Below are 27,245 nucleotides of genomic sequence, written 5' to 3'. Positions count from 1 at the left end.
TTTCATATCTCAACCTGTGTCATTCTAATAATAGTATAGTCCTATTTCTTTTGCCATTTGTGGCATTGATCTTCTGGTTACTTCCTTAATCAAATTTGGACTTCTCTTCGCAACTTGTTGCTTATTACATATCCTATAAAATCTGCATAAACACACCAAGGTTTTGAAGAGGCAATTTTTTTAAAAAAAGCTTTTGCACTCTACAAACCTCCCAAAGATGGCCCATTCATGAAAACGGGCCCATTTTGTTTAAAAATAGGGCATGGATAGCCTTTAGGAGGCTTGTAGAGTGTTCATGGGTGGGTGGGGGCCCAAAAGAAGCAAAAAAAGGGTATGGATAACATTTCAGAGACTTATAGAGTGCTCCTGGGGGCTAGGGGGGCTGCCCTTTCCAGCCCCCAGGAGTTCTCTGAAAGCCTCCTAAAGTTGGAGCTGAAAGCTCCAACTCTCACAATTTTACTTTACAGTATATAGCTCTACAGACCTTTGTTGACAAGGTGATATCTCTGCTTTTTAATATGGCGTATAGGCTTGCCATAGCTTTGCTATCAAGGAGCAAGCATCTTTTTAATTTCATGGCTGCAATCATCATCTGCAGTGAACTTGGAGCCCATGAAAATAAAATATGTTATTGTTTTAAATTCTTCCACTTTTACTTAGTATGAAGTTATGGAACCAGATACCATATTCTTTTTTTTTTTTTTTAATATTGCATTTCAAGCCAATTTTGCACTCTACTCTTTTAACTAATCAAGAGGCTCTTTACTTCCTTTTCCCTTTCTGTCTTTAGAGTGGTATCGTCTGCATATCTGAGGTTGTTGATATTTCTCCGAGCAATCCTAGTTCTGGTTTGTGATTCATCCAGCTTGGCATTTCAAAAGGTGTACTTTCCATGTAATTAAATAAGCAAGGTGACAATATATAGCCTTCTTGTACTTACTCTATTTAGAAGCAATCAATTATTCCCTGTCTGGTTCTAATTGTGGCACCTTTTATGACATGCAGGTTCCAGACCTTTCCCAATCTGATCCCTTAGGAAAGAAAGACCCTCCACTCCATTTTGTTAAAGCAGAGGGTTCTTTTATTAAAGGTGTTGGTTGAAGTAATGTGAAGCCAGCTCTGAATTCTCCCATGCTTGCAAGATACAAAAAAGCTTCATCCGCAGCCCATTCTTCCTCGATCTCTGTGACCAATCTCTTTCCAGCCAACCAGATCTCACCAAGATGTTTTGATAATGCTGAAATATTTGCATATAATCCACAACTTTCTCAGGCTTGGCCTTCGGATGCTTGTACAAACAAGATCTGGATGCTCTGGTCTTTATCATCTGTCATTCCCCCTCCCAATTTCATATCACCTATAATCACATCCTCCCCACCTCTTCCTGCTTTTGACAGCACTTTAAATACTTGCCACAGATTGTTGTGATCCACATAATCAAAGGCATTAACATGATCAATGAAGCAGAAGTAGATGGTTTTCTGAAACTACATTGCTTTCCCATAACCCAGCAAATCCAGGAAAATTAATCTTCAGTTCATCTGCCTTTTCAAAAAGTCATTTGTACTTCTTGGTTGAAATACTGCTGAAACCTAACTTGTAGCAGTTTCAATATAGCCTTGCTAGCATGTGAAATGAGGGCAATTATATAGTACTTTTATACATCCAAATATTTATTATATATTTATTAGAAGTGATCTGGCTTAAGTAGTTTTTGCAATTATATCACAGAGCTTAATTTTACTTTACTTTTTGCTTGTTTTTTATTTTGCAATTCTATGTTATTTTTATTTTAGAAATCCGATATGTAATGTCTACCACTATTTTAGAATGATTGTGATGCTATTTGTTTGATATTGGCCTAAAAAATAGGTTTTTGTATTGTCTTTTTAATCTGATGGTAGCTCTCCAAGCACTTTCTTTCCCCTCCCTATCTTAATATATTCTTCTTCATTCATTGATAGGAATTACATTTATCTTTGTGTAACAAAGCTCTGACTAAATACATTGATTCAATATGAATTGTCAATTTCTCTTTCATGGTCACCTTAATTCATATGCAGTAGAATGTGTAAGTAGAAGTGTAGTCATATAAAAAAATAAGAATTTGTTTAAACATGGAAGGTCTATGTTGTTTTTCTTTCTGAAGAAATCGGACAGAGCGAATTGCCTGATGAACACCAATTGTAGTCATCACCTAGAAAGCATGGGATAAATTCAAAAGCTTGTCATATGCCACTTTCTCAATAGAAAAGACCAGAGAAATCTCTGGCACAAAAAAATTCTTGTAAATTCAATTAAATTTCATCGGAAGTCCAATACATGTTAGTATACAATTTTCATAATTGTCTCCTTTTAAGAGATTTCAATTGAGTATGATGACTATGTAGAACAGCATGTTTCATGGTCATAAATCTGTTGAGTAGATAAGAGTTTTGCAACACTTGAATAATTGTGTAGAACTGCAGGTTCAATGGTCATAAGTCTGTTTGAGTCAATAGTTTTGCAGCACTTGAATGAGAGGGATACAGTGATTCTAAGTCCCGGTTGATGACCCCCAATGGGTTTAACTGTTTACGCATGCTGGCACAAGAGATTTGGTGTGGATCTCATTGGCCAAGGAATTTTGGCTGACAGGGTACAGGAGAAGAGTCTTTTCTGCTGTGGCTCCCATAGTTTAGAATATCATGCCTGCTGAGGTGATTAATTTGTTGCTACCTCCTCCTCACGCATACCTTACTCCCTTCTCCCGTCTTGGTTAATTGAATTTTAAGTGAATTTCAAATATGTGCATTTTTGTTCTTTCAGGATTCTTTATAATATTTTAATCATTGGAATATAAATTGTGTAGGGTCATCTTGGCAAAATGGATGGCATAAGCATTTGGTAATAAATAAATCTCCTCTTGCTAATCTTATTTTCCAGCCTGATGTTTCATTTTGGTGGCACACTTTTTGGCTTTATCCTTCTTCGTTGATTTTGCATCCTAGATATTCAGTTGTAACTGCAACTGTCTTGTGCATTGTTTGGTTTGTTTCTGGCGGTGAGCTGGTGCTTATATTTGATTTGATATTACAAATATTATATTTGATATTACAGTATTGGTGTATTTTAATACTCGTGCTAGTCATTTCTTTGGAACAAGCTTCAAAACAGGGAAAAGAAAAAAAAAACCTTATTCTGTGGTTTTTGTGCTCTTTTAGCTGTTCAATTATTCTTTGCTTCAATTCTTCTAGTTCTTTAGTGGCAAGGTTTTATTCTTTTTTTTTTCTAAATGAAAACAATTCTATAGCTATGCCAGTTTCCCATATTGCTAATTCCTTCTGCGTTGACCTCAAATATCCTGTAATTCCTGGACTTAATTTGTAATAATAGATTATCATTTATTTACTTTCAATCACTGTGTCAACACTGTAATAGGTAAATACCTTACCTTCCAGTAGTTCTGCAGATGCTGACCCTGGTGTCAGTCCTGCAGCCATTTCCTTTGGGGATCTTTGGCCTGCTTCAGGAATATTCTATTCTACTATACTGTTTCATTAGTGGGGGAATAGTAATGAATAGAATGTGATGTTGTCAAAATAAAATTCCTTTCTAGAATCCAGGGTCATCCTTTGTCTATACACCTCTGCACCTGACCAGAACTGGATGGGTGGAACTGTCAGAAAGGCAGTGGGAGATTGGACTATGTGATGGGCTTGTGGGTGCGGGGGGCCCACAACCACAAGCCCCTCACATAGTCCAATCTTTGAACTGGGTGGGGAAAACCAGGAAGCTTTCAGATTCGGTTTTTCCCAGATGTGCCAACATGATTGTCTTAATAAATTAGAACTTTAAGCAATACTTTGCTTTGGACTCTGATTTAATTTTGGATGTTATTTGGAACCGTGACACCTGGTTGCATAGCAAACACTCCTGTAGCCCATTTTTTTCACCAGATGTACAGTAACTCCAAAACCTTAGAATGGTCCACCTTGACATGGGCAATAGTGTATGGGTTTTTCAGAGCACACTACATCAAGAATTATCCTCACTGACACTCAAAGAACTGCCTCACAATCACATTATGTTCATATTGGATTTGATAATTTTTAATCTGCATATGAAATCCTTCAAAAAGACTCTTCCATTGGAATCTTTCATCTTTGAAGTCAGGGGAGTTCTTAGCTCTGATAGAGACCCTCTACAGTTTTAGGCTTAGAGTGTTTTCTAAACCAGAAGAATCCCAAACTCCAGGATAGGGGGGGGGGGCTTTGGAAATTGACCCTTTTGCTTAGGGGCTGCAACTAGTTTTACACTCAGTTCAGTGATCACATGCACACATGCCTAAAGCACTTGCATGCAGAATTCAAACAGCAATTAGAAGCTCAGCTCTTAGGAAGCCCCTGTAAGCAGAATAGTGGAGGTGCAGAAATCAGCTGTGCCGTGTGAATCGACTGAGCTAGAAAGAAGGAAATATAGGAAATATAGGATGGGATAGGGCAGAGGTGTTTGGGGGTGGCCAGCTGATTGTCGGTTTGCCTGAACCTGCCTGATCCTGCAGCAGCCAATCACTGCTTTAACTTCCTTGCGCAACCAAACACTCTCACACTGCTTCTTGAAGAAAAAGAAGAAGTAGTCAGATGAATCCCTGGTTGGGGCAGGGCAATCAAGCAAGTTCACTGTGGAAGAATCAGCCATTTTCATTGGATAATCAAGGGTGCCAATGCTTCTTAGGCACTTTTTTTTTGGCATGTTTACCTTTCATACTTAAAGAGGCTTTCTCTAGTTGCAGCCTGCCATTTCCATTTTTGTGGATCTATCATTATTTTTGAGGCTTTGTGATTGAAAGATAGAAAGGGGGATGAGATGAAATATCCAAGCCAATAAAGAAACTGGAAATAACATGAAGCTAAAGCATTGTGGAAACTATTCCTGAAACTATTTTTGCAATTTTTGGCTTAAAGCTTTCAGAGAACTTTATATAATTAGCTGACTCGATAGATTTGTTCTTTGGAGTTTAATAAGAACTCTCAGTACAAACTTCTGAGACTGCTATGAGGTGGGGGTGATCAGTTTCATTTTTTAACATCTCCTGAATGGCCATTTGTGGCAAAGCCTAATTTTAGAGGCTTTTTTATATAATAGTGCTGATTCACCAATAGAGGGAGCCAAAGACTATAGTATTGCCAACTCTCTTCAAGCTTCTGTTAGTCTTAAACACAGTGGAATATTTTATAAGCCCATAACTCTGAAACTTTTAACTTTAAAATTAAATTGTGTCATTTTAAACCCAAAGACATGGCTATGCAAAAGAAGACACAAAAATTAGAGATGATCAGCAGTTTAGTTTTGGTCACCACAATGTAGAAAAGATGTGGAGACTCTAGAAAGAGTGCAAAGAAAAGCAATAAAGATGATTAGGAGAATGGAGACTAAAATATATGAAGAATGGTTGCAGGAACTGGGGATGTCTAGTTTAATGAACAGAAGTACTGGGGGAGACATGATAGCAGTGTTCCAATATCTCAGGGATTGCCACAAAGAAGAAAGAGTCAAACTATTATCCAATGCACCCAAGGGTAGAACAAGAAACAATGGGTGGAAACTAATCAAGGAGGGAAGCAACTTAGAACTGAGGAGAAATTTCCTGTCCTTTAGAACGATAAATCAGTGTAACAGCTTGCCTCCAGAAGTTGTGAATGCCCCAACACTGGAAGCCTTTAAGAAGATGTTGGATAGCCATTTTTCTGAAATGGTATAGGGTTTCCTGCCTAGGCAGGGGGTTGGACTAGAAGACCTCCAAGGTCCCTTCCAACTCTACTATTGTATTGTGTATACCTATAGCAGATGAATATGGTAGACTTGCAGTAGTTTTAATTTAACAAAACAGAATGAAATCAATAGTTGTAGGTGTGTATACGAAAAATAATAATAGAAGCATTTTTTTTTAAATGGACCAGTTACAGCCCTTTTCATGTGGAAACTGTCTTATGATGGGAGATTGGAAAGGAATGACTACACCAGCTTTGGGTAGAAAACCTCATCAAGGGGATTAAACCCTCACAGGGTAAATTATCAAAGACTTTCTTTGAAATGATGGACGATCTAATATTAATAGATTCTTGGAGAAGTAAAAGTGGAGACACCAGAGAATATTACTTTTTTTCTGAAAGACACTATTCTTTTTTAAGGATTGACATGATATTGATATTTATAAAAATCTCTCAAATAAAAATCTGAAAGTGGACATTCTACCTAAAACTTGTTCTGATAATAATCCTGTGCTTCTAGTTTTAAGAGGAAGGAACTCGAGTTTTAGATGGAGATTAAATGAAGCTATTGTACAAAAGGAAAGGACCAAAAAACCAAAAAGAAGCTGCAAGAGTACTTTGAGAATAATTTAGGACAAGCTCAAGGACAGTATTGAATGCTAATAAAGATGTTAGAAGAGGCTATTTTATACAGCACAACATTTAGGGAAGAAAAAATCCCAGGAAAAGAGATAAAGGATAATGGATGCAATGAGACAGAAATAAATTCAACTGTAAAAGACTCCCATGGATCTTAAAATTTTACACCATATCAAATTCTTAAGGCAACTATTGTCTACGTTAATAGTACAGGAAATAGAAACAAAATTGAACTAGGCCCAACAAAGACACTACAAGTTGAAAATAAAGGGAGATGGTTGGCATATAAATTAAGAAAGCAAAAGCAAAAGACATGTTTGGAATGTCCAAAATGTTTGGAACAATTTGTTTAGGCAGTAATGTAATAAGATACAATGAACATATTAAAAAGTCTTTCATAATTTCTATTCAAATTGGTAGAAAAGACGGGAGATAGATATGTCAAAAATAGATGAATATCTTTGAAGGAAACAGCTGCCTAACCTCAGAGGCATCAATGACCCAATAACTGTTTTTGAGATATCAGAAGCCATTAAAAAATGAAGCCAGGTAAAGACCCAGGCCCAGATGGTCTTACAAGCCAATTGTCAGGTCTGGAAGCCATCTTTTGAATTGGGCCTTCAGTCCTGGCACATTTATTGCTTTGGGAAACTGGGAGGGAGGATTGTTTGGGGTTGGGAAATGTATAGTCAAAATAAATGGACTTGAACTTTGGTTTGGTTGGGGAAAACCAGGAAACTTTCAGATTCAGGTTTTCCCAGATGTGCCAATATGACATCTCTAATAAAAAGGAACTTTGAGGAAACTCAAGCCTTGGACACTTTTTTCATTGAGGGTGTTACTTGGAACCCTGACACCAACATTATAAGTGCTTTGAGGATGAAATTCTCCAACCACCAAAGGACAAAATAAATGATATACCAAAGGAGGGAAAGATACCCTAGACATGGAAAGAAGCCAACATATTGTTGCTACACAAGGAGGGTCAAGATGTTACAAAGACAAAGAATTGTAGACCAATTTCATTATTAAACAAGGACTACAAACTTTGTGCTGCCATTTGAGCAGACAGACTAAAGAAGATTTAGTCTATACATGAAGACCAAGCAGGCTTTCGGCCAAAAAGAGATAGTGTGAAGACTGACTTAACAATTATTGAATGCTTATCATAATATCATAATGAGAAAAAGACAGCCTTAATATTTTTGGAATAGAACAGAAAGGAACGGAATGGAATGGAATAGAATAGAATTACAGTAATGCCCTTACACATAAACATATTTGCATCTCTATTTCGCTTTATGGATCTTGTGATTTTATTTTTGTCTTGTGGCTCATGTGTTCCTGCCTCTGCAAGTCCTCACATGTTTTGAAGTTGTTCACTTATGTGACTGTCTTACTATCATTATGAATTTAGTTAGTTTGAGTCTTGCAAATCCTATGGGACTCCATGAAAATAGGAGCAACTGACACTGAATAATGGTATTTACTGTCCCCATCCTATTCCAACCCATGGCTGGGAGCCCCAAAGCTCTGTGAGTTGATTTGATAGTATGTTGTTCTCTCTAGTTTTATCTGAAAAACATCTCCAGAAGGCATATCAGTCTGATCTACTTCAAAGATCTTGTTGCAGACAGAGGCATTTGTTCACAGAAAGAAGACACTCATGGAAGATGTTAGTATTTGTGGAGTTGCTGTTAATAGTATTGCCTGAAGTGGTGTGCAAGAATCCTAGCCTTCAATGTGACTTTAAGGAGCCTCTTCCTATTCGGCACACCTATCATCAGCTTGGAGACATTAATATTGCTGGCATTATTTCTGCCTTATTTGCATCTACTAATTCAATTGATTTCATTCAAGATCCTTCTCAGGGATTTCATGATGGAACTATGTAAGTATATCATTAATTTATTGTCAAGCTCTTAACTTTGCTGGTAAATCATATAATGCTTGAAATATGTTCTTCTGATGGCAAAAACTCCAGAAAGGAATGTCCAAAACAGGATATCTACGTTTATTTTAAGTAAAGTAATATTTCACTTCAGTTTCCAGGTGAAGTTGAAATGCTTGAAATAGAGATCAAATTTCCATTTATAACAAATCACATATAAATATCTATTATTTTACAGGTATATATGGCTATATTAATGAAGCTGTCACTGCAGTTAAGAAAGGATAATCACATATTTCCCATGATAAATTTTCTCATTGATATTTCTGGTACCAAAATACAGCAATTTCATACTGCTTATAAGCTATTCTTTAAAGCTGTGATTTGGTATGGGCCATTCTCAAATACGATAACACAGAAATAAGAATTATTAAACACATTCAACAAAATATGCTGTACTGAAGGATTGCAAGGCATATGATGTGAAATAGACCTCTCTTAATGTATTTTTTTAAAATTGTTTTACAGAATAGTTTTTCAGAATTACCAGCATATCCTGGCCTTAGCATTTACTATCAAGCAGATTAATGAAAATCCCCAGATCCTAACCAACATCACGCTGGGCTTCCACATTTTTAACAGCAATTTTAGTCCAAGCTGGACGTACTTTGCCTCAATGCTTCTACCTTTCAGTCAGGGAAAATTCATCCCTAACTACAAGTGTGGGATCACAAACACCTTGGCTGCAGTCATTGGGGCACCTGACATCTCTCTTCACATGGCAAGTGTGCTGTGCATCTACAAAATTCCCCAGGTAAGATTTGGTTTAGATATACACTATCATTTTGCCATAACTCCCTAAACATCTACATGCTTCTCTCTGTAAAAAGAAGAGACAATTCAGATAGGTAGATAGTATTTTTATGTGATAAAATTGGCATAATAGCATGAGTAATCATAAAACTTACAGATGGTGAAGCTGATACTGAAAAAAGCCCCAAATTTGAAACATTCACAATAGTTTCCAAAAAAATGTATTTACTGATATTTCAAGAGAGACATCTTGTTTGTTATTTCCTAATCAACAAAAAGAATTGCATAATGTTTCAGAATATAAAAATAACAAAATACTCAATGTACAGATGGTGAAGGTATTTGACATAGCCAATTCCAGATACTGAACAAAGTTTCAAATTTGCAACATTCACAATAGATTCCAGAAAAGTGTATTTATTGATACTTCAAGAGTGATATCTTGGTTGTTATTTCCTAATCAACACAAAGAGTTGCATAATATTTCAGTATATAAAAATAACAAAATACTCAAATGAAATATACACATTTTCAGTTGCTCACATAGACATTTGCAATTGCATATATTTATCTTTCTGTAGTTGATATATGGCTCTGCTCCAGTCATGGATAAAGAGACGCAAGCAATTTTCTTCCAACAAATGTTTCCGAATGAATCCCACCAACGCAAGGGCCTCCTGCAGTTATTGCTGTATTTTAGATGGATCTGGATCGGAATTCTTATAGTAAAGGATGAAAAAGGAGAGAAATTCCTCCAGGAGATGCTCCCTACATTTTCGGAGCATGGCATCTGCATTGAATTCATAGCAGAGTTACCCAACGTAGCTGTTTACAGTGATTTTACTGATACCATAGATGAAGGATTACATATATACCATGTTCTCATGAACAGCACAGCCAATGTGATAATCTTATATGGTGAAATTCAGTCCATATCAGTTCTGAGAACTTTCCTCCAATTTTCAGAAGTGGAGGATGTACCAAAGAAGAATAAGGTCTGGCTTATAACAGCTCAAACAGATTACACCTCAATTGCCTTTCATAAATCTTGGGATATCCATTTTCTACATGGTGCTTTATCCTTTGCAGTTCATACAAGGGAGGTCCAAGATTTCCAAGAATTTATTCAAAACGTGAATCCAAACAACAACCAGCATGATTATTTTCGAAAAGATTTTTGGGAACAGGCATTTGATTGTTTCTTTTCAAACTCAAAAACTGAGAATTCTGAGAAGAAATGTACTGGACAGGAGAGGCTTGACACACTTCCCACATCTGTGTTTGAAACATTAATGAGCGGCCAAAGTTACAATATTTACAATGCAGTCTATGCTGTGGCACATTCTTTGAAATCTCTCTCTCTATCCAAATCTAGAGAAACAACAATGATGAAAGAAAGAAGGAAATATTTTCACAATCAAGTATGGTGGCAGGTAAGTCAGTTAGCAGAGTGGTACATAAATCACCACTGTAGTTGCAACAGGTGTCCATAAACTCTAGCAAATATCCAGGGATATTGATGTCTGAAAATCCAAAAGTATGATGTAATAATGGATTAACTAATGATAACGTTCATATGCTGATATTAAAATTGTAAATGGCATTCTACAAAATTCCTTAGAAGATGCTTCTCTCGATGAAATTAACTTAGCACTTCACAGTGTTTTACAGCCCTCTCTAAGCAGTTTATAGTCTCAACATGTTGCATATTGCCCCCAACAATTCAGGTCCTCATTTGATCAACCTTGGTAGAATGGAAGGCTGAGCCACCCTTGAGCTGGTGAAAATAAAACTGCCAAATTGCAGGCAGCCAGCAGGCAGCAGAAGTAGCCTACAGTACTTTCATTCTAACCACTGTTCTAAGCTCATGTTCTTTTTATAGGGTTCTCACCTCTTCATAGACTATTTCTAGACACAGTTATTATCAACAACACATGGACAATTTTAGAGCAATTGGATGGAGATGAATGAGAGCAGCTTTACATGCTTCCAAGATTATGGTTCAGAGAGAAGACGGGAAGGTGTTTTTAGTATCTAAGTGTGCATAATAAAAGAGGACCAAGATGGGGTGGGATTTTGAGCCTATGTTTTGTGCGATATATGTACTCCTTTGGGATGTAATAATAATAAATCTCAAGTGATGGACCTGTAAGCCATCACATTAATGTAGGATATCAAATTCCATTAGCATGCAGATATTGCCTTTGGCTCTACCACTTCCACTGAGACTATGTTTCTTAGGTAGAATAGTTTCCTAAAATTTATTCTCTAAATTAATTTTAGATTTTACTTTCTAAAAGTATCATTATATTGTAAATTGAACCTTACTTAATGATGATCATTGGTGATAATCATATGCAACTGAATTTCTTTTTTTCCCCAAATTTTATTGATTTTGTAAATTTTACAGGGAAAAAGGGTTAAAATGTTATAGAACATTTTGACAGCTACATTGTGCAGGGGGGGAGCAGCCCCCCAAGTCTCACAACTTTTACAAACAAGAATAGAAAAATATCAACATTTGCATATTTTAGCAGTTTTGAATTTAACACTAAATCATCAGTATGTTTCAATCATTTTGTTTTGTATCACTTCCATAAAGGTACATTATAACAACAATTGCAATAATGTTTCAAATCACTTCTGTGATCTGAGTCTTCTAGTTGCTGCATCCTCTCTCCTGTCCACTGGTAGAGCCTCAGCCACTCCCTCCCTTGTTTCTTTTGTAACTTCCCCCATTTCACCTAAGAGAGCACTGTGTTTTTTAGTGAAAGCCTCTGCTTCCACAACTGTGTTAATTCTAATTCTACTGCCCTCCCAGAAAATCAACATGCCTTCTGGTAACAGCCACCTAAACCAGACCCCATTATTATATAATTTTTTTGCTAAGAAGGAATATTTCCTCCTCTTATCTCTTACTTTCTTTGGGATCTGTTTAAGAATGGTTATTTCTTTATCCTTATATTTTAGTGGTCCTCCCCTTTGAGCTCCTAGAACCTCATCTCTTGTGGTCTTTCTAAGAAATTTACCGTGAACTTCCCTTGGAACATTGTGCATTCTTGCATAGGCTGAATTAATCCTATAGATCAGATCAATATCCCACCAAAGCTGTTGCTTATCTCTATTAATGTATTCTGCTAATATTGTGGTCATAATCTCCTTAAGATCTTCATTCTCAACTTCTGGCAAATTTTGGAACCTAAGGAAAAAAGACATACTTTCAAATTCCATTTTTATCATGTGATTTTCAAATTCTACATTCCCCCTTTGGATTGTCTTCACCTCGTCTCTCATCCCAACCGCACCTTCCTCCAGTACACCTATCCTCTGTTCATTCTGTATGGTTTGTTGTTTCGTCTCTCTGAGCTGATCATTTAAGTCTTGCAGTTGTTGTTTTTTTTTCATTTCATCATGTCCCTTTAAGATAGATTGAAGCATCTGGTGGATAGACAAGTCCTTTGCACTCTCTTCAGGGGCTTTAGGTTGTAAAAAAGACCCCAGTTGTGACTGGTGAGCAATCGTGCTTGATGTGGAAGATATTGGGGCCGGTGAGGCCTTGCCAGGCGGTAACTTCTTTGGACCCATCATGAAGCTCAGAGATAGTTATTGGTCTATACAAAGAAATGTTGCCTGTAGGAGAGCACAGCCAGTAGAGATCACCAGGCAAGCAGATCCAAAAGAGAGTAAATCCTCTGATACAAAACTAGAACAGATAGGTGAGTCAAAATATTCCAAATCCAGGGGAAAAATGTATTTGAAGAGGCTCCTGGACATCTCTGGGTTTGAAATTAGCTCAAAGCCATAAGGTTTTCCAAAGGAGGAGTGTCATTCATAAAGACAAAGAAGAAAGAGAAAGTTGGCCATCTTGTCTCAGCCAGTACAGGTTTTCCAAAGGAGGAGTGTCATTCATAAAGACAAAGAAGAAAGAGAAAGTTGGCCATCTTGTCTCAGCCAGTACAGGTGGTCAGGAAACAACAAGCTCAAAGTTCCCATACATAGTTTAGAGAAGAATCAGTTCAACCATCCATTCTCTCGCCGTTGTGGTCAGAAAGGAAAAATTTTCCCATTATTTAAGAGAAGTGAAAGTAGATTTTAAACTTTCTCTCTCTCCCATAAAAGGGAGAGATTTTCCAAGTGCCACTTTTCCAAGGGGGGTGGAAATTCCCCCCCCTCCAATCTTAACTCCTCCAAAGGTTGAAACAGAGTCTCGGAAAAAAAAACTGCAGATCAGTCAATAGAATAAAAGAGTAAAAGACCTGGGGAGACCTCTCACCTCACCGCACTTCAGCTGTATGTTTCAAATTAGTCATTTCCTTCCAGGCTCCGCCCGGCAAAAGCGCGTGGTGGCATTCCGCGCACCCCCTATGCTTTCCAGGTCCTGGGGCAAAGCTGGGGACCCCACATGGCCGCTGCCATTCCATGGGGTCCCAGCAAGCCACCCCTACGGCAGGTCGCCCCTCCAAGGCACCCTGGGCTCCCCCTACACTTCAGGGGAGCCCACCAAAACAGCGAAAAGCGGACGCGCTCTTCCGTCACCTTCAACCGCCGGAAGTCGTCTATATATGCAACTGAATTTCTATTGCTAAATGATGCAGTTAGATGTTGTGACATCACTTGAGCAATTACTGGCTCAGGATTTGGATCATGCAAGCACAGTAAGGAAGATGTACTTTCCATGTAATTAAATAAGCAAGGTGACAATATATAGCCTTCTTGTATTTACCCAATTTAGAAGCAATCAATTATTCCATATCTGGTTTTAACTGTTTCGTCTGACCGGCCCCAATCTGATCCCTTAGGAAAGAAAGACCGTCCACTCCATTTTGTTAAAGCAGAGGGTTCTTTTATTAAAGGTGTTGGTTGAAGTAATGTGAAGCCAGCTCTGAATTCTCCCATGCTTGCAAGATACAAAAAAGCTTCATCCGCTGCCCATACTTCCTCTGTTTCAATGATCAGTCTGTTTCCAGCCAACCAGATCTCACCAAGATGTTTTGATAATGCTGAAATATTTGCAGATAATCCACATATTTCTCAGGCTTGGCCTTGGGATGCTGGTGCAAACAAGACTTGGCTGGTCTGTCTTTATCATCTGTCATTCCCCATCCAAATTTCCCATCACCTAGAAATGCAGCTTTATTACCCTTTCATACTCCCCACCTCTGCCTGCTTTTGACAGCAGGACCCCTTTGAGGTTCCAAGGTGAATCAGGCATAGGGGACATTAGCTTTCTCAGGTGACAGCTATGGTGGTCGTGTACACTCAATACTTTAAGAACTTGTCACAAATTAAGAACTTATCACAAATTGTTGTGATCCACATAATCAAAGGTATTAGCATCATCAATGAAGAAGGAGTAGATGGTTTTCTGGAATTACATTGCTTTCTCATAATCCAGCAAATGCAGGAAACTTGATCTCCAGTTCATCTGCCTTTTCAAAAAATCATTTGTACTTCTTAATTCTGGGTTCATTTACTGCTGAAGCCTAACTTGTAGCAATTTGAATATAACCTTGTAGTGTGAGAAATGGGTGCAATTATATGGTACCTTTACACATCCCAATATTTATTATTTATTTATTAGAAGAGATCCTGTTTAAGTAGATTTTTCAATTATGCCACAGAACTTTGTTTTCTTTTATTTTTTGCTTGTTTGTTTATTTTGCAATTCTCTGTTATTTTTATTTTAGAAATCTGATATGCAATCTCTACCACTAATTTAGAATCATTGTTATGTTATTTATTTGATACTGGCCTACAAAAAGGTTTTTATAGAGTCTTTGTTGAAAGAAAAAATGCTTTAATTAATATATGCATGTTTTGAATACATGAATTATTTCTCCCTCCTTCAATTTGTCCCTCTCTGATTGCCTCTGTGCTTCAGGTTCATTCTTTCCTGAGAAGTGTCAGATTCAACAACAGTGTTGGTGAACAGATCTCCTTTGATAAAAATGGAGAGTTCATTGGTGGATTTGATGTTATCAACTGGATCACATTCCAAAACCAATCCTTTGCTAGGGTCAAAGTTGGAGTCATAGATCCCACAGCTCCAGCACACAAGTTCTTCAATATTTCTGTAGATTTCATCACATGGCCAGTAGGCTTTAATCAGGTTAGGTTTTTTGCATCTCGATTTTTCTGCTTTCATTTAATATCTTTATTGATGAAAATGTCACAGTATCATCTCTGACTAATCTAGGTACAACTTTTCTGGAAAAGAAAAGATATTATTCAGATATTTTAAACTTTTCTAGCAATTGCTATTGAATATTAGAAAATATACTTTTCTGGCTGCCTGTCAAACTTGAGCAATAGTTTCCAGGTTTTTGAAGTAAAGCTGCAAGCCAGCACTGTAGATCTTGTCAGTTTGCAGGCATCAAAATTCAGAAGTAGAGAAAACCAACTAACTGGCCCAGAAATTGTCTTTGAAGAGAGATGATAGTTAATGAAGGGTTCAAATATTTATTTAATTATAATTTCAGAGCTATTGCATCTAAAATTATGTTATCCTGATACTTCATTTTTAATCTCATGGTAACTCTCCAAGCACTTTCTATCCCCTCTGTATCTTAAAATATTCTTTTTCATTCATTGATAGGAATTTCCTTTATCTTTGTGTAACAATCCTTGTGAGACAGGATACAGCAAGGCCAAGAAAGAAGGGAGGTTGTTTTGTTGCTATGATTGCCATTTATGTCCAGAGGGGAAAATATCAAAGGAAAAAGGTAGGAAATTTCCAAATATACTGGGATTAAACCAACATTATAATTTTTATATCAACTCACTTGCATTCTTTTTCAGACATAGATGACTGCTCTCCATGTCCAGAAGGTCAATATCCAAATCCAGACAAAAATATGTGCATTCCAAAGCGCATCACATTTTTATCCTATGAAGAACCTTTGGGGATCAGTCTGACGGGTCTTTCTCTTTGCTTTTCTTTAATGACAATTTTGGTGATCACAATCTTCATGAAACACAAAGACACTCCCATTGTCAAAGCAAACAACCGGAATCTCACTTATACACTCCTGGTTTCTCTTCTCCTCTCTTTCCTTTGTGCATTTCTATTTGTTGGGAGGCCCAATGCGATTGTGTGTCTCTTTCGACAACCAGCTTTTGGCCTCATCTTTTCTGTGGCGGTTTCATGTGTATTGGCCAAAACCATTCTTGTGGTTCTAGCATTCATGGTTACCAAACCTGGTTCCAGACTGAGGAAATGGGTGGGAGGAAAGATGGTCAGTTTCATTCTATTATCCTGTTCCCTTGTTCAAATATGTATTTGTGCTGCATGGCTGATAATATCCCCACCATATCCAGATATTGATGCAGAGACATTGCCTGAAGAAGTCATCCTGGAGTGCAATGAAGACTCTGTCATGTTCTACTGTGTTTTGGGCTTCATGGGTTTTCTTGCTCTCCTTAGCTTCTCTGCTGCTTTTCTAGCTCGGAATTTACCTGACAGTTTCAATGAAGCCAAATTCATCACCTTCAGCATGTTGGTCTTCTGCAATGTTTGGCTGTGCTTTATTCCAACCTATCTAAGCAGAAGGGGAAAATATATGCTGGCAGTGGAGGTCTTCTCCATGATCTCCTCCAGTGCTGGCTTATTGGTTTGCATCTTTCTCCCCAAGTGTTTTATCATTGTGATGAGACCTGAACTGAATGATAAACACCAGCTCATGAAGAGAAAGTTTTAAGAAATCTTTATCTTTGACTGATATGTTTTATATTTGCATGTTGGAGAACAAATAACTCTATAAAAACATAAATTACATCACAAATTAATGTATTGACATATTTATTGACGTTATTTATTTTTTGCATTCTAGGTATTATAACTGCAACTATCTTGAACTTTGTTTGGTTTGTTTCTTGCATTGAGCTGGTGCTTATATTTGATTTGATATTACAAATATTATATTAGATATTACAGTATTGATGTCTTTGAATGCTTATGCTAGTCATATCTTTGGAACAAGCTTCAACATAGGGAAGCTTATTATATGGTTTTTGTGCTCTTAGCTTTTTTAAAAATAATTTTTATTGAATGTTTTAATATTTAAAAACAGTAAAAAAGACACAACAAGGAAAAAACCACAATAAAACAAAACAAAACATGGAACATACATAACAATATAGAGTAATTTTACAGCTTTCAATATCGGCTTTCCTGCCTAATTTATATAATTCTACCATCTGCATTGCCTTCCTATTACTAGAGCCTTGTCCTATGATGTAACAAGCATAGTATAAACACTTATAGTAATATTCATTATTTGTATCTCCATCTATTTGTATTCTCTATTTCCTGTTTTGGCTTTTGATTTCTAACCACTTGTATATTTTATTCCAAATATTATAAAAGTCTGATTCTTCTCTTTCTTTTAGTTCTCATGTTGTCATTTTGTCCATTTCTGCACACTCAAGTATTTTCCTGATTGTAGTTTCGTCTGAGGGTGTATTAGTTTTTTTTTCCAATTTTGTGAGAAGGCAGTCCTGGCTGCTGTGAGTATATGTATGTTTATATATTGAGATTGTTTGTCCAATTTTTGATCCAGTAGTAGAATGTTTCTGGTTTGAGTTCTATTTTTCGCTCAGCAATTTCTTCCAGCCACTTTCGAATTTTGCACCAGTACTTCCTTGTATTGGGGCACGTCCACCACATGTGATAAAATGTTCCAGGCTTGTGATTGCATCTCCAACAATTAGGGGATAAATTTGGGTACATTTTGGCCAATATCGCTGGAGGCAAATGCCATCTATAAAACATTTTATAGAGATTTTCTTTGTAAGCTGCTGCCTTCGTAAATTTATAATTTCTTTCCCATAGTTTATCCCATTTTTCTAACTCTATATTGTGGCCAAAATTCATTCCCCAGCTAATCATTGTCTCCTTTACCGTCTCTTCCTCCATTTTATATTTTAAAAGAAAATTATATAATCTAGTGATTGTTTTTCCTCCCGTTCCTAGTAATATTTTATCTAATTCCACTTGTTTCTCATATATTCCGTATTGTTCCCGATCTTTTTTGCATCTTGTTTTAATTTGTAGGTATGGCCACCATTCTATATTTATTCCCTGTGCTTTCAGATCTTGTAGTGATTTTAGTTCTCCTTTTCCATCTAAGAGGTCTGCGTATCTTACCATCTTACTAAGGTCTGTAGTAAATGGATATGTCATTGCCTCCATTGTTGATAACCAGTTTGGGATTTTCAGGTAGTGTTTTCTTTTTATTTTTTCTCAGACCCTAAACAAAGCATCCCTTAGTATATGTCTCTGAAAGTAGGAGTGGGATTTAGTCTTTTCCTCCCAGAGGAAGCCATGCCAGCCCTAGTTGGAGATATGTCCTTCTAGGTTAAGGATTCTTTTATTTTTTAATTGGAATCCAGTCTTTTAACCATGTTAAAATGCCGCCTGGTAATATAGCTCCCAATCTGGCAAAACTGCCTCTGTTTCTACTATCTTGTAGAAGTTTGTATTTGATACGCGTTTTTTTCCCTGACCAAATAAATTTGGATATCATTTTATTTAGTTGTTTGAAAAACATTTTCTCTAATTTAATTGGTATTGTTTGAAATAGATAGAGTAATTTGGGTAGTATATTCATTTTGATTGTTGAGATTCTGCCAATTAATGATATCTATAGTTTAGTCCAATTGTCCAAATCTTTTTGTATCTGTCGTAGCAGTTTGTTGTAATTATCTTCTTTTATTGCAATACATTTTGCCGATAGCCATATTCCCAAATATTTAATTTTCTTGGCCCTCAAAATTCCCAGTTTCTCCTCCAGTTCTTAGTTAATTCTTAGTTAATATTTTAGTTTTTTCTTTATTTATTTTAAGCCCTGCTACTTTACCAAATTGGTTTTTATCCTGTAATAGTTTTAGTCCAGCTTCTAGGGGTTCCTCTATGATAAATGCAAGATCGTCTGTAAAGGCCTGCACTTTATATTCCTGTGTTCTAATTTTCAGTCCCTTTATGTCCTTATTTTGCCTGATTTGTGATATCAATGCCTCTAGTGAGAGGATAAATAACAAAGGGGATAGCGGGCATCTCTGTCTTACCCCTTTGGTTATACTGAAGTCTTCTGTTGCTTCCCCATTTAGTATTATTTTTGCCCTCTGACTCGAATATATTGCTCTGATCATCCCGATGAATTTATCTCCGAAGTTCATTACTGCTAGTTGATTTATAAGAAAATCCCAATTCAGATTATCAAATGCTTTTTGTGCATCAATAAATATCAATGCTGCTTGTTTTCCTGGATGTATTTCGTAGTATTCTAATATGTACATTATTGTTCGTATATTGTTTTTTATGTGTCTGTTGGGTAAAAATCCGTTTTGGTCTGGGGGTATGATTTCGTTTAATATATTTTTAATTCTTTCCGCCATAATTGTCATGAATATTTTATAATCAACATTTAGCAGCGAGATTGGCCTATAATTTTGGATCTTTTGATTTTCAGCGTTGTCTTTGGGAATTAGTGTTATTAATGCCTTCATCCAGGATTTTGGTGTCTTAGCTTGTTCTAATATTTCATTATACATTTCTAGTAATATGTTCTCCAATGATTTTTGCAATCCTTTATAAAATTCTGCTGGAATTCCATCTGGGCCCGGTGTTTTATTATTATTTTTTGTTTTTGAATTGCCCTTTTTAATTCTAGCCTAGTTATTTTCTCATTTAATGTTTCTTTTGTTGTTTCCGGTAGGGTTGGAAGATATCTCCTCTGGAGATATCGTTTAATATCCTCCTCTTCTATCTCCTCTCGGCAGTACAATGCTTGGAAGTATCTTACTGCTATATTTTTTCCCCTCCTTTTGGTGGTGTATCACCCCCTTTTCATCCTCTAGTTGCTGTATTATTTTCTTTTCTTTCTCTTTTTTTAGTTTATAAGCTAGCCATCTCCCCGGTTTATTGGCATTTTCAAAATAATTTTGCCTACATGATCTAATTTTCTGGGCCATTTCTTCTTGTGTAATTAAGTTTAATCTATGTTTAATTATTTCTTTTTCTTCTTTGGCTTCTTTGTTTTGAGGTTCTTTCTGGAGTTTATATTCTAATTTCCCCAGTTTCTCCTGAAGCTCTGTATATTGTTTCTTTTTATATTTATTTCTTCTTATTGTATATGCTATTGTAATGCCTCGTACATAAGCTTTAGTAGTATCCCATAGGTTTTGAATAGTTGTCTGTTCATTCCAATTTTCTTTTAGGAAGAGTGCTAATTTTTTTTTCCATATACTGTACATAATTATTTTCTTTTACAACCTGCTGATTCATGGTCCATCTCTTTTTCCTTTTTGCTTCTCCTTTCCATTTAATTGTTAATGGGTTATGGTCTGCCCACATGTTCAGTGTTATTTCTACTTCTTCTACATCTTTCTCCATTTCTGGATCCATCCACACCATGTCGATCCTGGACCATGAATTATGGGGGTTTGAAAAGAATATGTATTGACTCTTCTGTGGATTGATTTCTCTCCAAACATCTTTTAAATTTAATTCTTGAGCCATTTCAAAGAATGTATTTGGTAGAGTTTCCCTTTCATATTTTTTTTAATTATCTGTTTTATAGTCTTTCTTTGGATCTACCACTGCATTGAAGTCGCCTAGTAGACATATGTTATCCAGTTCCAGTTCTGCAATCCGTTTATGTAGTTTACTATAGTATTCTTTCTGGTTCGTGTTTGGTGCATATATGACTGAAATTAATACTCTTCTTTGTTTTATTAATACTTCGATTAATAATGTTCTTCCCTCTTCATCTGCGTATACCTGTTTAGGTTTTAGCCAGTCCTTTATATATACTGCAATTCCTCTTTTCTTTGTATCAGCCAGGGCCAGATGTAGTTTTCCTAATTTTGGAGATTCCAGGATACTGCCATTTCCTTTTTTAATATGAACTTCCTGTAGGCACGTGATGTCCATGTTTTGTTTTTGGAGCTTAAAAATTGTTTGTCGTCTTTTTATAGGTGAATTTAATCCATTTATATTGACTGATATTAATTTCACTTCCTCCTCCACCCTGTTACTATTTTATCGCCTTCGTTCCTTTACTTGGTTTTGTTTCCTTTTGGTTTCTTGTCCTCACTCGTTCTCTTTCCTGGGCTGCTGTATCGGTCTTCTTTCTCACATCTTGGTGTAGTCCTTTTTCCTCCTTCAGCTGCTCCTCTTGGCTTTGGGTTTCCAACTCCTCTCTGCTGTCTGATTCACCCTCTATCTAGTGTTCATAGAATTCCCGGGCTTTCTCTACGGTGTCAATCCTTATTTTCTTATCTTGCAAAGATATTAACATGCCTTCCGGTATCAACCAACGAAACATTATTTTATATTTTATCAGTTGTGTAGAGAGGAATTGGTAATTCCTTCTTTGCTCTCTAATTCTCTTTGGTATTTGTTTAAGGGTTATGATTTCTTTTCCTTTATGGACTATCTGTTCATCCCTTGCTCTTTTGTAAATTTCGTCTCTGACAGTTTTATTTTTATTTTTTTGCAAATCTTATGTGTATTTCACAGGGAAACTTGTATCTTCGTGCATAATTTGTATGTACTCTATAGATTTCATCGATATTGTTCCTCAGTTCACTTTTGTCCATTTGCAGTTGGTCAGTTAGAAGATCACTCATGAGTTTTGGTAGATCCTCATCTTTTGTCTCTACTATGTTCTGAAATCTTAAATAGAAAGAGGATCATTCTAATTCTAAGTGGACTACTGCCTCCCCGAGCTCTCTGTTAACTGCTGTCAGTCTTTCTTGTGTTTCTTCCAATTTCTTTTCAGTTTGTTCTGTCCTAGTTTCTATCATTTTTATCTTCTGCTCATTTTTATCTATTGTTTCCTGTATTTTCCCCATTCTGTCATCCAACTTCTTTATATCACCTTTTACTTCCCCTAAATTGCTTTTACTTCTACTAGATCGCGTTTCACTTCCCCTATATCGCCTTTCATGTCATCATGATTATTAGCTATTGATTCTTGTGTTTTTATCATAAATTCCTGAATCATGTTTAATGAGGTTTGTAGGCTTTGGAGGGTTGGTGCCGATCCTGGTTTTTCACTATTCGACAGGTCTGTTGTTAACTTTTGTCCTGCTGGAGAGGCTACCGCTGGCTGTGTTTTCTTTAAGGCTTTGGTAGCTGTGGATGTGTTTGCCATCTTTAGCTTTTTGAAAAAAATATTCCACAATACTATAGGTTTCCAATTTTCACACCAGGTCTTTCCCTAAGTACTCTTATCTCTCTCTCTCTTAGTTTAGTTTATTTAAGTTTAGTTTATTTAAACTAAACTAAACTAAATTAAATAAACTAAACTAAACTAAACTCTCTTAAGAAAAAGAAAAGAAAACTGAAATCGGTTATATAGGTCACTGATTAAATTCAACCCTTGATATCAATTTTCTATGGACAATTATAGACAATTAAATAAAAAGCTATAGACTGAATCAAGTTAAAGGGGAAGAGGGAGCAATGGAAAAAAATAGATAAATATTTATAATATAAAATTGTTAAATAATCTATTACACCTTTTGCTATATAATATGTTTGCTAAGAGTTCATAAATATATAAATTGATATATGTAGTTAATTAAATTAATTAAAGGTTATTATTTATTGACATTTCCTAATTTAAAGGTAGGTAAATTTTCTAATATGCAGTAGTGAAAGTAGTGGCTATAAATTCTATCTTGTTTTAAATATGCTTAAATCTACTTTAAATATATGTGGGATATGGATAAATAAGTAAAATGTATAAAATATTAAATATAACAGTATTACAATACCCTAAATAATGTAGAAATATCAGAAGTACATAGAGCTGGTTATGAGTGAGTCCAATCCAAAATCCTATGGTGGGAATACAACAGTTCTTTTTCCTCTATCTCTCTACTGTCTTGCAAATTCTGTTCCCTGTGCTTTCAAAATGGCTTCTGTATTCAAAATTGCACAGTCATTGTCTCTTTCTTTCTCTTTCTTTCTTCTGCCTTTTTCTCTACTATGCGAAAAGGGACTGTTCTGTCCTTCTTTCACAATTTAACTTCTTTCTTTGTTTGCCATCCACACAAAACTCTCAGCTGGTATCACTGTAGATCCAGGCTCTGAAGTCAGCAAAATACACCGCTCAGTAACTACAATCCATTCCGTTCTCTACAAATTCTGCATCGTCTTGTAGTTCAGGCATCCTTTGTTTTCTCTTTATTGCACTGTTGTAAATTCCATCAGCTTAGAGAAGTGTCTCAGAGTATCAAATTCTTTAATACTGCCCGCCGATAGATTCAGCTGCTACTCACTTTTTACTCCTTCCACCAATAATCAGGCTGTCACATCTCCAGACCAGGCCATACCCAAGCCATGACAACTGGTCTCTTCCATATCGGATTTCAGGGATTTCTACGGAACGAGGGATTGCCTTTTCCTACGTCACCGCTGGGTTTTCCCTTCTTTGAAGCTGTCCTCACCAAGGCTCAGCTTTGCTGTTAACAGCCTCCAGACACGAAAAATCAGACAGGGAGACAGAGAGTCTTCCCCCGTAACTGTCCAATGTGATGTCACCCCGGGAAGTCCGGTTTTTGTGCTCTTAGCTGTTCACTTATTCTTTGCTTCATTTCTTCTAGTTCTTTAGTTACAGGGCTTTGTTCTTTTTCTATTCTAAATGAAAAGAATTCTAGTTTCCTGCATTGCCAATTCCTTCTGGTTTGCCTCCAAAATCTGAGTTACCTCTGGCAAGGCTTAGATTTCTTTCCTCTGGGTAGATGTTTTCAGTTCTTCCAATTCAGCTTCTGTAAATACTTTATTTCATACTATAAATCATTACTCATCTGCTAGCCTCTGTTTTGTTATTTCCAATTCTAGATATTGTTTTCCAGAAATGGGGCATTCACTTCCAATGTCCTGTTATTCCTGGACTTGATCTGTAATAATAGATCATTACTTCTTTACTTTCAATCACTAGGTCAACATTGTGATGGGTAAATGCCTTTTCTTATGGTAGTTCTGCAGATGCTGGCCCTGGTTGCTTAACCAACAGTCGTGTAGCTCATTTTTCACCCAATGTCCAGCAACTCCAAAACATTAGCATGGTCCTTGTTGACACAGGCAATTGCATATGGGTTCCGCAGAGCACAACCACATCAAGTCACTCAAATAATTGCCTCACTGGGGATTACTATCTTTTATCATACAATCACCAAATGTTCAGATTGGATCTGGCATTTTTTAAATCTTCATATGAAATTCATCCCAAAGACACTTCTGATGGAACCTTCCACCTTTGAGGCTTTGGAAATTGACCTTTTTGCTCAGGGGCTGCAACTACTTTTACACTCAGTTTGGTGATCACACGCATGCATGCCTAATGCACTTGCATGCAGCATTCAAACAGCAATTTGAAGCTCAGCTCTAAGGACAACCCTGTAAGCAGAATAGCGGAGGTGCAGAAATCAGCTGTGTTTTCTAACTGTCGACTGAGCTAGAAAGAAGGAAATATAGGAAAGGATAGGGCGGGGGTGGTTGGGTGTGGAGGGCTGATTGTTGGAGCTACTGGTTTGCCTGAACCTGCCAGATCCTGCAGCAGCCAACCACTGCTTTAGCTTCCTTGCACAACCAAACACTCTCACATTTCTTCTTGAAGAAAAAGAAGAAGTAGTCAAATGGATCCTCGGTGGGGCAGGGCAGTCAAACAAGTTCACTTTGGAAGAACCAACCATTCTCAATGGACAATAAAGGGTGTCACTGCTTCTTAGGCACTATGTTGGGTCTTGTTTGGTTTTTTTTTTCATGTTTACCTTTCATACAAAAAGAGGCTTTCTCTAGTTGCAGCCTGCCATTTCCATTTTTTTGGATCTATCATCATTTTTGAGGCTTTGTGATTGAAAGATAGAAAGGGGGATGAGATGAGATATCCGAGCCAAACAAAGAAACTGGAAATAACATGAAACTAAAGCATTGTGGAAGCTATTCCTGAAAATAATTTTGCAATTTTTGGCTTAAAGCTTTCAGAGAACTTTATATAATTACCTGACTCGATAGATTTTTTTTTTGAGTTTGATAAGAACTCTCAGTACAAACCTCTGAGACTGCTATGAGGTGGGGGTGAACAGATTCATTTTTAACATCTCCTGAATGGCCATTTGTGGCAAAGCCTAATTTTAGAGGCCTTTTTATATAATAGTGCTGATTCACCAAAAAAGGGAGCCAAAGACTATAGTATTGCCAACTCTCTTCAAACTTTTGTTAGTCTTTTTTTTATATATAAAAAAGTTTTATTGGTTTTTTCAAGTATTTTGGGGAAAAGGGTACATAAATGTGGAGAAAAAATTTGACAGCTACAGCATACAGAAGCTGGTACCTCCCCAGAGTCTTACATCTCTCTCTTATTTTATATATATCAAAATATCATTATTGCATACATATAGCAGTTTAGCTTCAAATTCTTTGACATCTTCAACCATACTTTATATCACTTCTAACCATTTCATTATATTAACAATTGCGATGTGTGTTTAAATCATTTCTGTGACCTAAGTCTCATTGCTGTCTCTTCTCCCCTCTCTGTTGGCTGAGCCATGGCTCCTTCCCCCTTCCTGTCTTGTGCAGATCCTCTTGTTTCATCTAGGAGGTTCTTATGTTTTTCCATGAAGGCTTCTGGTTCCATTACTGTATTAATTCTCACTCTACCCCCCCTCCCAGAAAATCAACAAGCCTTCTGGAATTAGCCACCTAAACCAGATATTTTTTTCATATAATTTTTTAGTTAAAAAGAAGAATTTCTTCCTGTTATCTCTTATTCTTTTTGGTATCTGTTTCAGAATGGTTATTTCTTTGTCCTTATATCATAAAGGTTCCCCACTTTGAACTCCTAGAATCTCATCTCTTGTAGTCTTTCTAAAAAATTTAGCATGAACTTCCCTTGGAACATTGTGTGTTCTAGCATATGCTGAATTGATTCTGTATATCAAATCCATACCCCACCCTAGCTGTTGCTTATCTCTTTTAATATAATCGGCTAGCATTGTTATCATAATCTCCCTTAAGTCTTCACCCTCCATTTCAGGTATGTTTTGAAATCTAAGAAAAAGAGACATTCTTTCAAATTCCATTTTTTTCCATATAGTTCTCAATTCCAACATTTTTTTTGTAAAGGCTTCATTTCTTCTCCCATCCCCATAGCACCCTCCTCCAGAGCCTCTATTTTCTGGCTATTTCGTAAAGTCTGTTGTTTATTTTTTCTCAGTTCTTCCCTTAAGTCAGCAAGATGTTTTTTTTTTATTTCGTCCTGTCCCTTTAAGATTCACTGGAACATTTGTTGGAACATTTCTTGAGATTGCTGTTCTCCCTCGGGGGCCCTTGGTTGTAAAAAGGAAGATAGCTGTGTTTGTTGTGGAACAGGACTTGAAACAGAAGAAGATGGAGCCGATGCTGGTTTAGGAATAGGAGCCTTTTTCGCAGGCATTGTGAAGTTCAGAGAAAGTTTATAAGTCTGGACAGAAAAAATGGCGTCTACAGGAGCGCGCTGTCGGGCAGGGTCTACAGGCACACAAAATCCAGCATGCGATATCAGTCTTCAATACAGCTCCCCTCTAGTTGTAGTCAATTTTCCCCAATCCAAGGACGATTGTATAAGGAGATTTCTCTAGGGTTCACCAGGGTTTTATAATTCTGACCCAGGAGATTTTTCAAAGAAAACAGTTCATTTTTAACGGTAGCAAAAACAGGGGGAGAAATGCCATTTTGGCTCAGCTCTCTCAGGAGATCGGAGGACAATCATTCAGAAAGTTTCCATTCATAGTTTATTAGGTCAGTTCATTTTCTTTCTTTCGCAATTGTTCAGGAAAGCAATTAGCCCATTGCTTGAAAGAAGTGAATATCAAAGAGTTTTTTTCCCAGTTTTCTCTCTCTCCTCCGAGAGAATGAGAGATCGTTTAAAGCCGCTTTTCCAAGGGGGGGGGGGGAGAAAAAAAACCCTCTCCAATCTCAACACTTTACCAAGATCAAAGAGTCTTAAGAGAGCTGCTAATCCTTGTTTACTCAGTTGTTCAAAGAGGTAGGAAAAAGACCCCGGGGGAATCCCCAGCTCACCGCATTTCTGCTGTTGCCTTCACATGGAGCGTTTTCTTCCGATCTCCTCCAGACGAAGGTGCACATGGCGCCC

This window comes from Natrix helvetica (assembly GCF_964273705.1).
Source record: "Natrix helvetica genome assembly, chromosome: Z".
Taxonomy (NCBI): domain Eukaryota; kingdom Metazoa; phylum Chordata; class Lepidosauria; order Squamata; family Natricidae; genus Natrix; species Natrix helvetica.
The sequence above is the reverse complement of the archived record's forward strand: the minus strand, read 5'-3'. Positions refer to the sequence as shown.